We start from the raw sequence: 12087 nt of genomic DNA on the forward strand, positions 1-12087 counted from the left end.
GGAGGAGGTCAAGGCAAGATTAGAGATCTAGGTTCTTGGCCTGCAGTACATCTCCTTTCTCTTTTTACCCCAGCTCTTTCTTACATCAAGAGGGTCCCCATGTGCTTGTGCGCAAAAACCCCAGCCCACAGGTCTATTCCTTCCACGTAAAGGTTCCCTCAGGCAGTTGTTGAACACAGGTAGGTGACCAGCAGTGGAGTCCATTCTCAAGGAGACAGATCCATGGACGAGGCTCTGCTGATAGACTTGGAGCTGTCCATGCCGATCATTCCAGGCTACCAGGTTCCTGGCACAAGGTATTGTCAAAGGAAAAAATCCAAAAGGGCTTCTTAAAGGAAATTAGTCTTTCATTTGGGATCCATTAGGAATTCTGTTCTCTGTCTTCCCTTTAGATCTTTGGGCATATTCTGCCCTCCTCTCTGGATTATGTCCTCCTGACCCAGGGGACGCAGCTCTAACTTACTATCTCAGTTGGCTTTTGCCATGGAAAAATCACCCCTAAGTTTAGTGACTTAAAACAATTCCTTTGCTCATTATTAAGCCAGTTGTCAGTTTGGGACGGGCTTAGCTGGATGGTTCTTCTGGTCTTGGCCAGGGTTGATCATGTGACTGGTCTGCTTCTGGGCCAGATTGAAACGCCCTTTGCTGGGATGACTCACCTTTGTCCCAGTGCTCTCCCATTCTCCAGCAGGCTGACCCATTCACTTAGTGGTCACAGGCTTCCAGGAGAAAAAAATGGAAGCTCCCACGGCCTCTTGAAGCCTGGGCTCAAACTAATACACAAAGGAACTTCAAAGTCATGCTGTAAAGATGGGATATGGTGGCTTTAAGAATTGTGGCCATTTTTTTTTTTTTTTTTTTTTTGTAATCTATCTTATTCACCTCTTGTCGAGAGTTTTCCAGTCCTTCCCACCATCCCAGGTTCAGTTGATACCAAACACTTGGACCTTTAATATCTATTCTCTTATTTAATTTATATCAAACTTCATGAGTTAGGCACCTTCGTGATTATTACCCCAGTCGAGAGAGGTGTAGAAGGCAAGGACCAGAAACTTCCTGAGTTCATACAGCCACACCTGGCAGAACTGAGAGTCAGACCTCATGCCATGTGACTGCAAATCAGTTTCTCAATCTTGGTATCACTGACATTTTGGATGAGATGATTCCTTGCTGTGGAGAGCGGTCCTGTGTCCTTCAGGGTATTGAACAGCATCCCTGGCCTCTACCCAAGAGATCTTAGTAACACAACCTCCAGTTGGGACGACCGGAAATAACTCCAGACATCGCCAAATGTCCCGGTGGGGGCAAGAACCACCCCCCGTTGAACACCACCCCCCCAGATCATGCCTCTTCCCTCCTCACACCAGCAATACTGTCTTTCCCTGAGGGAGGGGGTTGACTCTACTTTAAAGCCAACACTTCGTCTATGCTTTTAGCCTGGGGCGGGGCTAGGAGAGAGGTGGAAGCTGGAACCACTTTTCCATTAGGGTCCTCTCAGAGCTCACTCTTCAGCGTTTAGCCTTCCCTCCTTCCAGTTGCTATCAACTTCTCATTATGAAGTCAGCATCCTTTACGAGGTTACGGTCTGTGAGAACCAGCCAGCTCTCCCAGAACATGAAAAGATGGCCCCAGAGCAGGCTAAAGAGGAAGCTCCAAGTTGGAAAGGCTTTGCCATCGGTGGCAGGGAGCTAAATATTTCATCTTCATAAAATAAACATAGATCGTCTCGTCATGAAATATACATAAAAATGTTTAAACATGTTAATTATTAAACCAATATTGATTCATATTGGATGAGGCATTAAGGGAAAATTAGCTAATGTATTTAATATCTCCTCCACAGTTGACTAGTATCAGAATTCATCATATGTAACCACCAATAATCATAAAAGTGGCAGGCGATATTTATGACCAGAGGGGTGAGTGAGGGCTGGGCAGGAAGGGACTGGGATGGAGGAAATATGAAGATCTAAGAGACGGAGGTTTCGGCTGTCACAGCTCACCCTTGGAATCTCAGACATAAATCACTGGGTGAAGTCACAGCATCAAAATTTGATAAACCTTTCATATTGGGACAGTTATTGAATATCATTTGGACCCGGCTTTCCTCTCAAAAATGAAATGGGATGGCAGGTGCAATGGAGAGGTAGAAAGAAGAATGGGAACAGGGCTTAAAAACCCAGAGAACAAACTGAGGGTTGATTGGGGGGGGAGGGGAGGGGGAAATGGGTGATGGGCATTGAGGAGGGCACTTGTTGGGATGAGCACTGGGTGTTGTGTGTAAGCGATGAATCACGGGAATCTACCTGCAAAACCAAGAGCACACTGTATACACGGTATGTTAGCCAACTTGACAATAAATTATATTTTTAAAAAATCAGGGTTTGAATTGTCTCACTGGTGTTTTGTTGTTGTTGTTGTTGTTGTTTACAGCTTTAGGTTCTATTTACTCATCTGTAAAATGGGGGAATAATATCCACTGGGTGGCGTTTTCCTCGTGTTATTTTGTGTATTCTAATCTTATCTCACTAGTTTTCAAATTCCTCAAGGGAAGAGAACATTTCCCCCCATATGTTTTTGTTTTTTTTTTCCTGTGTGCTGGAAGTAGACTAATTTAGTCATTTTAAACCCTGCTCTGGACTCAGAAAAATCTGTATTTGAATTCTAGATCTTGAGCGAGTTACTTTATTTCTCTGTGCCTCAATTTGCTCATCTGTAATTCACTCACCTCCCGGACCTGCTACAAATATAAACTGTTATTATATAAAGTGATCAGAACACAGCACGGAGGAACCATTCAATGCTTAGTGGTTATTGTGCCTTATTTCCTTAGACAAAGAATGAAACAGCTGACAAATATTCATTGAGATTTCAGTGGATTTTTTAAAAATCAGTAATTCATGGAGGTGCCTGGGTGGCTCAGTTAGTTAAGCGTCCAGCTCTTGATTTCAGCTCAGGTCACGATCTCAGGGTTTGTGAGTTGGAGCCCCGCGTCAAGCTCTGTACAGAGCTCAGTGCAGAGCCTGCTTGGGATTCTCTCTCCCCATCTCTGCCCCTCCCCTGCTTGTGTATCTTGGGTGCACATGCTCTCTCGCAAAATAGACAAACATTTAAAAAAAATCTGTAAGCCATGACCTTTAAATTGGAAATAACTTTAAATATCAGCCACTGTAGGTAACTCAGAGTCTTGCAAGCCAGGTTCTAGCCCAAACTGTGTCCCTGATAGGGACAGATCTTGGGAAGAATCTCGACTTGTTTTGCCTGTCCGTTCAAAGCCCTTCTGCTTCCTACAGGCTTCAGTGCTAGGAAGGGAGCATTTCTCCCTCCTGTAAGACAGGAGGGAGAAATGCTCCCTTTTTTTTGCACGGAGCTGCTAAGAATCCCACCTCTGCCATCAACACACTTGACCTCTGAGGCCTGGTTTCCTCATCTGTGAAAAAGAGATAAAAACATCTAATGCGTAGCCCCTTTTTGCGATCAGAAGAAAATGGAAAAATTAAGACAACCGCATTTTGCCAATGTTGATATATCAGATCTCATCTTTTCTGAATTTTGAGATATATTCTTTTTTTTTTCACCTTTTAAACATATCTGAAATTAGGATGTCTTACAACTGACGTATACATTAGTGTAGCGATTCTCTCCTTTTCCCAAGGAGCTCTTATTAAATCAGCAGTGTGTCTTCTAATTAGAAATGTCTTCGGGGCGCCTGGGCAGCCGGCTCCATCAGTTAAGCAACTGACTTGGGCTCAGGTCATGATCTCACGGTCCGTGAGCTCGAGCCCCGCGTCAGGCTCTGTCTGGGCTGACAGCTCAGAGCCTGGAGCCTGCTTCGGATTCTGCGTCACCCTCTCCCTCTGCCCCTCTGCCTCCTCGTGCTCTGTCGCTGTCATCTCTCAAAAGTAAATAAACGTTTAAAAAAAAAAAAAAGAAATGTCTTCAGAAAGAGAGGGAAAGCAGTGTTATTTTCCATCTCATCGTAATTGAATAGCCCCTCCTAAGAAATAGTGCTGCTTCACCCCTGAATCTGCTCTTCTGGGGTCAGGTAGTTGTTAATAAGTGAAAAAAAAAAAAAAAAAGAGTAGGAGGCACCTTGATGTCGTCTTTTTTCTGCAACAAGGTATATTGACTTGTTGTGGAATATTCCTCAGCTCGGGGGGGGGGGGGGATGGCAGACACGTGGGTATTTCCCAAACACGATTTCCTTAGATGCATTTTGTCATCGGGGAAAAGTTGATGAGAAATGGCTTCCCGTTATGTATCAGGACCCATCAGACTCTGAGACTGAAAACCTCCCGAGTAGCATTTCTTGGTTACCAGATGTTACACAGCTGCATTGCAAATTGTCATCAGAGCTCAAAAGACAAGGAAAGAGAGGATTGTTGAAGCCATGAAGGCAGATGACACAGTAAACGGTGCATTTAATTTCAACTTAATGTGAGAGATAGCGTGCATTAGATAAATATCATCTGATCATTAAAAACATATTTATGGAAGTATAGCAACTTTGTCAGGGATGTGTGACTAATAACACAGAGCCGTGAGTCCTCAAAAACATATTTGTCTTAATCGACTGGTGTTTAGTTTGGATTATTGACTGTTAAATCAAAATAGAAGTTTTCACTGGAGATTTTGCATTTCATTTGTGACAGATTTGTCTTCATCAGACACCCGCATCGGATACCCAGTTTGCCCATAAAAAGCCCACTCTAACAGAGTCCTAAAATTTCCATGCTGGGAAAGTTCTTAGACGTCCATCCTCCTCCAGCTCTTTTTGGGGCGAATGGTGTCATCGGCTTTGAATTGCAACTATATTTTCTGAACAAATGTGGTTATCACCACACTGGGGGAAATTTGGAAAAGAAAACAGGAAAAAAAAATGTCAGCTATTTTCTCTTCACCCGAACAATCCCTTCTTTTTCATTTTCGGTGTGTCGGCATGGGCTTTGAGTTTGGTGTCCCGGATCCAGAATGCCTGAGTTTGAATCCTACCTGTGCCCATTTACCAACAGTGTGAGTGACCCAGGGGAAATTACTTAGACTTCTTCATTTCTGCTTCCTTGCTTGTAAAATGCAGATAATATTAGAGTTAGCTCATAGACCAGTGAGGGTCAAATGGATTAATCCATGTTAAGGATTTAAAACTGGCTCGCGATGAGCACTCCATAGGTGTTAGCTATGCTGATAACTAAGTCAACTCTGAATGTTCTGACGCGTATTCTTTTCCAAAATCTTGAAATATATCTTTAAGGGGGATTCCCAAGCCATTTTCATAAAATCTCATACAGATGGGGAACTGGATCCTTTCTGAGTGGTTCCGAAGTCAAATAATCCATTACCTCCTTAGACAGATTATTTCACTTTGGGATGGCTTTAATAAATGTCTGATGTCGATGGGCCTTCTAGTGACTCCCTCGCAATGATTTGATTCTGTCCCTGTCTTATTGTAAATTCAAATTATTTCAATACATTAAATCTCAAAGCATGTTTCTTGGCATACTAGTCACCTCCATACCCATGCCCTCCGCCTCCGTCGTGCCTCTCGAAACCATCTTCTTGGTTCTGTTTTTATCACCATCACCCTAGACCGAACCATCATCACCTCCAGTCTGGTTATAGCAATAGCCCCTCAGTTGGTTTTTATGTCTGTTCCTGATATGTGGCCACCAGCCTCGCCTCACGCCAAATGTGAAACTGAACGCAAAATTTGTCTATGCAAAGCCCTTCTGTAGCATCCCATTTCTCAAATTAAAATCAGAACTCTTCATGATCTAAGAAACTTCCCTGTCTTCCTCCCCCGCTACATGTCTCTCCTCTCTGTCCCTTCTTCACTGCAATCCAGCTACACTGTTCCTCCTCAAGTATCCCAGGCTCTTTTTTGGCTCAGGGCCTTTATAACATTGTCTCCGCTCCCTGGAAATCTGCCCCCTGCTCTCACCCTTAGTCCAGCCAACCTCTCCTATGATCCACCAGGCCTCCCCTGCAATGTTTCTTCCATAAGGAGGTCTTTTTTGAAACTTCTGTATAAAATATGCCTGTTTCACTCTCTCAGAGTACCTTGCTAATTTTCCCTCAAAGTACTAATTAACAGTTCGCAATCGTGTTTATTTGGACAATCCCTTATTTCTAGACCCCTCTAGAAATGCAATGATTATCAGGTCAAATGCATTTCTGGGATGTCTGGGTGGCTCACTCAGTTAAGCGCCTGACTCTTAGATTCAGTTCAGGTCATGATCTCACGGTTTCCTGAGTTCGAGTCCCCCCATCCAGCTCTGCGTTGACAGAGGGTTGGGATTCTCTCTCTCCCTCTCTCTGCCCTTCCCCTACTCACACTGTCTCTGTCTCTCTCAAAGTAAATAAATAAACTTTAAAAAATGCATTTCTAAACTGACCCTGTTAGTCATACCTGGAAGCAACTTCAAACAAACAATGGTCAGAAATAATTTACTATCATCTCTTCTATGTTTCTAGGGCTGGAATAAAATAATCGCGGTAAATGTTTATTGAGCACTTATTATTTCCAGGCCCTATTCTGAGCATTTCACATGCACTTTTATTACCTAAGAAGCAAGTGTTACCACTGTCCCATTTTACATCTAGAAGGGACTGTAACGTACCCAAGGTCATGTAGCAGACAAGTGGCAGAGTCAGGATTTGAACCCAGGCTAACACTGGTGACCATGTTCCTACCACCACGCCTCTGGAAATATACAACCTTAGCTTTTATTTAGGAAGGAAGAACTCACAAAATGCTCTACATTTGGCACAAACTGTGAAGATAAATCATTGAGTGGCACGATTAGACTAGAGTGTTGGAAGCATGTTAAGTGAACCTTTTCAAGGTAAAGTATTACATGATTTAAAACGGTATTGTTATCCCCAAACAGGAAAGCACATGATCACCATGTCAGAAAAGGATGCACGAGGCTGAATGTTTATGAAAGATTCTATGGAAGAATTAGATGCGATAATTATATACAAATAATTATACTCAGTGTGCGTGCCTTTATGCGTGTGTGTCTGTATGTGTGTGCGTATATATATGCAGACACACACGTACACATATATGAAGAGGAAAAGAGGAAAATATATATATTCAGTCCTTTCCCTTTTTTTGATAGCATTTCTTCTATTTACAAAAATACTACATACCGGGGCGCCTGGGTGGCTCAGTCGGTTAAGCGTCCGACTTCAGCTCAGGTCACGATCTCACGGTCCGTAAGGTCCGTGAGTTCGAGCCCCGCGTCGGGCTCTGGGCTGATGGCTCAGAGCCTGGAGCCTACTTCCTGCTTCCGATTCTGTGTCTCCCTCTCTCTCTGCCCCTCCCCCGTTCATGCTCTGTCTCTCTCTGTCTCAAAAATAAATGAACGTTAAAAAAAAAACCAAAAAACAAAAAACAAAAAAACCAAAAAGACTACATACGTATTGTCCAAGTGATCGAAATGTTTTCAAATCTCTGATCTTCACGTCCCGCCCATCTCTAGAGAAGGGAAGAACTATGACTGTTCTTGGACAACAAATCTGAGGCTCAGCAGGGTCGGAGAACTTGGGTGCAGTCAGTTAAGTGGGAGAATCAGGACTGTCCTCTGAAGACACGGACGCCGAAAGGAATAGGGAAAATAGGGCAGGTGTTGGAATCCAAAAGATCTGAGTCTGAATCACAGATGCCAAACTGCAGAACCTCTTTACCCCTCCAGACTAATTTTTTCATCTGTGCAATTGGTTTTTCATCTGCTTTGAGGAACTCAGGTAAGACGGACTCAGATCATGTCTGTGAGATACCTGGGTGGAAATCTAGAATACTTTAGCTGCTCAACACATGAGGTTTGTTGTTGTTTTTTTTTTTTTTTTTTTTTCTTTTTTTCTCTCTCTCTCCACCATCCTGGACCCTTTCACCCTTTTCTTCTGGCTCCTCTTTCCAAAACAGCTCAGCTGAGATGATGTAATGCTTCAATTGCCTGACCCAGCCCTGCTGTGGGATCATGGCCATGGCTCTGCTTGATAAAAACACTACATAAATACGCCTCCTGGAAACGCTGACATGACCCCAGTTCCCATCAGGTGACTCCTTGGAAGGAAGAAAGATGGATGTCTTGGTCTCAGCTTATAACTCCAGAGAGAATTGGACAGAGGCACAGCTTATTATCCTGAGCATCTCTGAACTGGCTGGTGTTAGTTAAGCCCAAGGCCCGTTGCATCACAGCCGCAGATAAAGGGCCTCTGTAGATTGATCTGCCCTAATTTCACCCACAGGTCCTTCCTTCTGACCCCTCTACGTTTGCTGGGCATGTGCAGGGAAGTTAGACAGAGCGGGGTTTGGAGTGAAGCCACTCAAGTCCGCGTCCCTACTTTGCAGCTTGCTGGCTCCACGGCCAAACGCAAATCACCTTCTTTCTCTAGCTCTCGGTTTGCTCAGAGGGAAGATGATGGCCCGCGTCGTGGGCGCAACTCAGCATCAGACTCAAAGCTTCTTTAGGAAGAGACGGTAGGTGAAGTGTTCTCTTCCTCCTGTGGTTTTCTCAGGAGGGGGTCCACTCCGGGGCTGACCCTGTGCATGTCAAGATCCCCGGGCCTCTCGGGGCGGGGACAGAGGGCCACTGTACCCCAGACCTCTGACGCTCATGACATCCTTAGACTCTTCTGATTCTGGATTCTCCCCGCCTGGGTAGGCCTGGACACAGGGATACAGACAAGGCCTCTCTAAACCACAGCGTGTGGCTGCAGCTTTCTCAGCCTGGGGAGAGGACCGGGCTGCATGTGCAGACAAGTTTGGAAAGCCTTGACCAAGACCCCTGAGTCCACGGTGCCGCCTGGCAAAATGTATCACGTCGTGAGCACACCGCCGGCAGTAAAGGGCCAGGAGCCAAGAGCCGAGGACCTGCTGAAACCCTGTGGATGGAGACCTGGCCGCCATGGAGCTGAGGGGCAAGAAGGCTCAATAGCTGGAAGAACTCACCCCGGGGGTCAGCCTGAGGGGGTTTGACCCTTGACCTTCTCATTCTTTAGCCGTGTGACCTCACTCAAATTGTTTCACCTCTTTGCCCTTCAATTCCCCTTCTGTAAAATAGGACCGGAAACGAACCCACTTCTTAAATGTATTGAGGTCTTCTGTTAATACATATCAGCCTTTATCTGGAATTCAAGAAACAAAACAGATGAACATAGGGGAAGGGAAGGAAAAATAAGAAAGAAAGAGAGAGGGAGACAAGCCAAAAGGGACTCTTGAATACAGAGAACAAACTGAGGGCTGCTGGAGGGGAGGTGGGTGGGGGGATGGGCTAAATGGGTGATGGGTATTACGGAAGGCACTTGTGGGGATGAGCACTGGGTATTATATGGAAATGATGAAGCATTAAATTCTGCTCCTGAAGCCACTATTACACTATATGTTAACTAACTTGGATTTAAATAAAATTTAAAAAGGGGCGCCTGGGTGGTTCAGTCCATTGAGCACCTGACTTCGGCTCAGGTCATCATCTCACCACTTGTGAGTTCGAGCCCCGCATCGGGCTCTGTGCTGACAGCCCAGACCCTGGAGCCTACTTCGGGTTCTGTGTCTCCCACTCTCTCTCTGCCCCTCTCCCGCTCACGCTCTGTCTCTCTCTCCTTCAAAAATAAATAAAACGTTAAAATAAATAAATAAATAAAATTTTAAAAAATATTCATTTATTTAATCTGGTGAGGTAGGTGGCTGGGCATTATCATCCCCATTTTACATATGAGGAAACTGAAGCGAGTAGGAAAAAGTAATCTCGAAGCTTTCTTTTTGATCTATAATTTATTTAATTAAAATCAATGTTTCCCAAGTGTCTTCGGTGGAGTACTAATTGCAGACGTTTCTCCGTAAAATAAAGGATTCTAGGGTGAACCAGGTCTGCAGATTCTGCACAGGGAAAGCCCCCTCTTGGGGGAATCGGGACAACATTTGCATATCAAACGGATGGGGGAGCCCTGTAGGAGGAAACCTGTTAAACTTTGTTCAGTCCAGTGTTTCCAAATGGATTTGGCCTGAGACACCTGCCAGCCCCTTCCCTCCGGCCTCCCACACTTGCACAACGTCGGTCAACATTCCACAAAGCCCTTTGGCAAAGTTCATTCTGATTCAACTCAACCTACATTCATTGAAGGTCAAGCCTGTGTCCATCCCTATCTTTACTGGGCTTTAAAGGCATGCCGGACTTCTCCTTCTCTGCTAGTCCATCACCTCGGTAGGAGAGAAATAATGCACGATAGATATTTAGAGAACAACCCAAATGTTAATTTAGATGTTTGAACCAAAGATACCAAAGGTGCCAGAGAGACAGGAATGCCCTGGAGGAGAATGGGGCAGCTTGGATGAGGGGGGTGGGGTGGGGAGGATTGAGGCTGAACCATTCAGAATGAGAGCCTTGGCCTGATCTGCAAAAGCAGGGCAATGGGGCTCTTGAGAAACCTCCCATTGCCAAAGAAACGCTAATTTATCAGTGGTGGGGAGACCCTACTCCTAGGACTAGATCGTTTCATGCTCACAATAACAGAATTATGTTTCTCGCAGGAATTTCCATAGTACGCGTTGCTGGTTGTTATTACTGGGATTACAATTATTATTAAATCAGGTGATTAGACGGTCATAAGACCTAAGCATCTCTGAACAAACATAACAGAGTGTGTTAATTACACTTGTATTAAAAGAAAAAACAAATCCCGTGTTTGTTGACGTTCATCTTTTTCTAGCATGACCTCAGGCTCCATGACTTCACTGGCATCTTACTCTTTCTCTTCACTCTTATCACCCACTATTTTGATTAAACAAAACACAACTCTCCACCCAAGGAGCTACTTGAATCACACAATCACCGACGACTTCTCCCCGTTTTCTTCTCAGTGCTCTTATTCCTTATTTCTATTGGTTTTGAACTGCTTCAGGTCAGAACCAACGGCCATTTAATGGAATTCATGTTTCCTAATTAATCTCTAACACGTTCAGTTTTCTTCTTGAAAACTCTTCGGGATAAATGACTATATTTGGTTAGGTGCCTGGGAGAAAGAAGGGTGCACCAAGTAGGGGGACCAGCAAAAGCAAACTCTGGGAGATGGGAAACGGGCTTTCTGTCCAAGAGACGTGAGAAGAAAGGTCTGCCTGAACCAAAAAATAGTTCTGGGTGTGCGCTGCCCCAGGCTGGATCTCCACTTAGCTCTGATGAGCTGCTGAGTTGTAGAAACATCTCCATCCCTGCCTCTGTTTCTCTGTCATCGGCCGCCTCTCTATCAAATGGTCCCAATGCGGCTGCTTTCTCAGGACATACTCTTATCTCCCTGACTGTTCTGTGGACACCGGTGTCAGAATCAGGCACCTTGATCGAGCCCCTCTCACCTCTTTCGTCAACTTTTCCTTCTTGAGTCTACTGATTCAAGTATTCTTTGGAACTTTGGGACAAAACTTCCTCAACTTTGGACCACGTTACATGGCTCGGAAGCCCTAAGTCTATTTATATGCAACATTTTTTGAGTGTCTAAAATACAGCACGTGTAATAGATGTCAGCTACTGAGTGGCTAGGATGCACCCTTGCTGGAGATGGGAGACAGGCGTATGGATTTCTGCCTTAAAGATTCCACAATTAAGTAAGAAGTCAGCCTGTGTTTCTAACATGAGTTGATACATATTATAACTGAAATGCATATAATATGAAGAGGATAGCAAAGAAGGCTTCTGTCAGGGTAAATATTGAAATTTATGTAGGTCACATTCGATTGGGCCTCAAAAGGTGAAGAGGAAGAGTGAGCGTCAAGAAATCACACACAGAAAGTCCCAAACCTTCCTCGTGTGGGGATGGAGGGTGCGATGTGATCATGAAAACACAGGCCCCGCAGCTAACTGCCTGGCTTCAAAACTCTCCTCTGCTATTTATCAACCACATCATCTGGGACCGAGGATAATCAAACCCGCGGTTCTTGGGGGCTCTGGGGTTCTCACCTGTAAAATCGAGAGAGCCATAGCACCAACCTCAGAGCACGGCTGGAGAAAATATAAGAATGAATAAATCCACCTAGAACACTTGGAACAGTGCCTGGCACTGTTCATACTAAGTTTTGAACCAGTGTTAGTC

The 12087-nt window shown here is 44.6% G+C and overlaps 1 long non-coding RNA gene across 1 annotated transcript; it reads left to right on the forward strand.

Annotated features, from left to right (window-relative positions):
• Positions 1-7435: 7435 nt before the first annotated feature.
• LOC131491428 (uncharacterized) lies at positions 7436-8883 on the forward strand. Its single transcript, XR_009251451.1, has 3 exons — positions 7436-7749; positions 8254-8485; positions 8670-8883. It is a non-coding gene; the product is annotated as an uncharacterized LOC131491428 (long non-coding RNA).
• Positions 8884-12087: the final 3204 nt, after the last annotated feature.

Source organism: Neofelis nebulosa, chromosome 12 (assembly GCF_028018385.1).
Source record: "Neofelis nebulosa isolate mNeoNeb1 chromosome 12, mNeoNeb1.pri, whole genome shotgun sequence".
In the NCBI taxonomy this organism is placed as follows: Eukaryota; Metazoa; Chordata; class Mammalia; order Carnivora; family Felidae; genus Neofelis; species Neofelis nebulosa.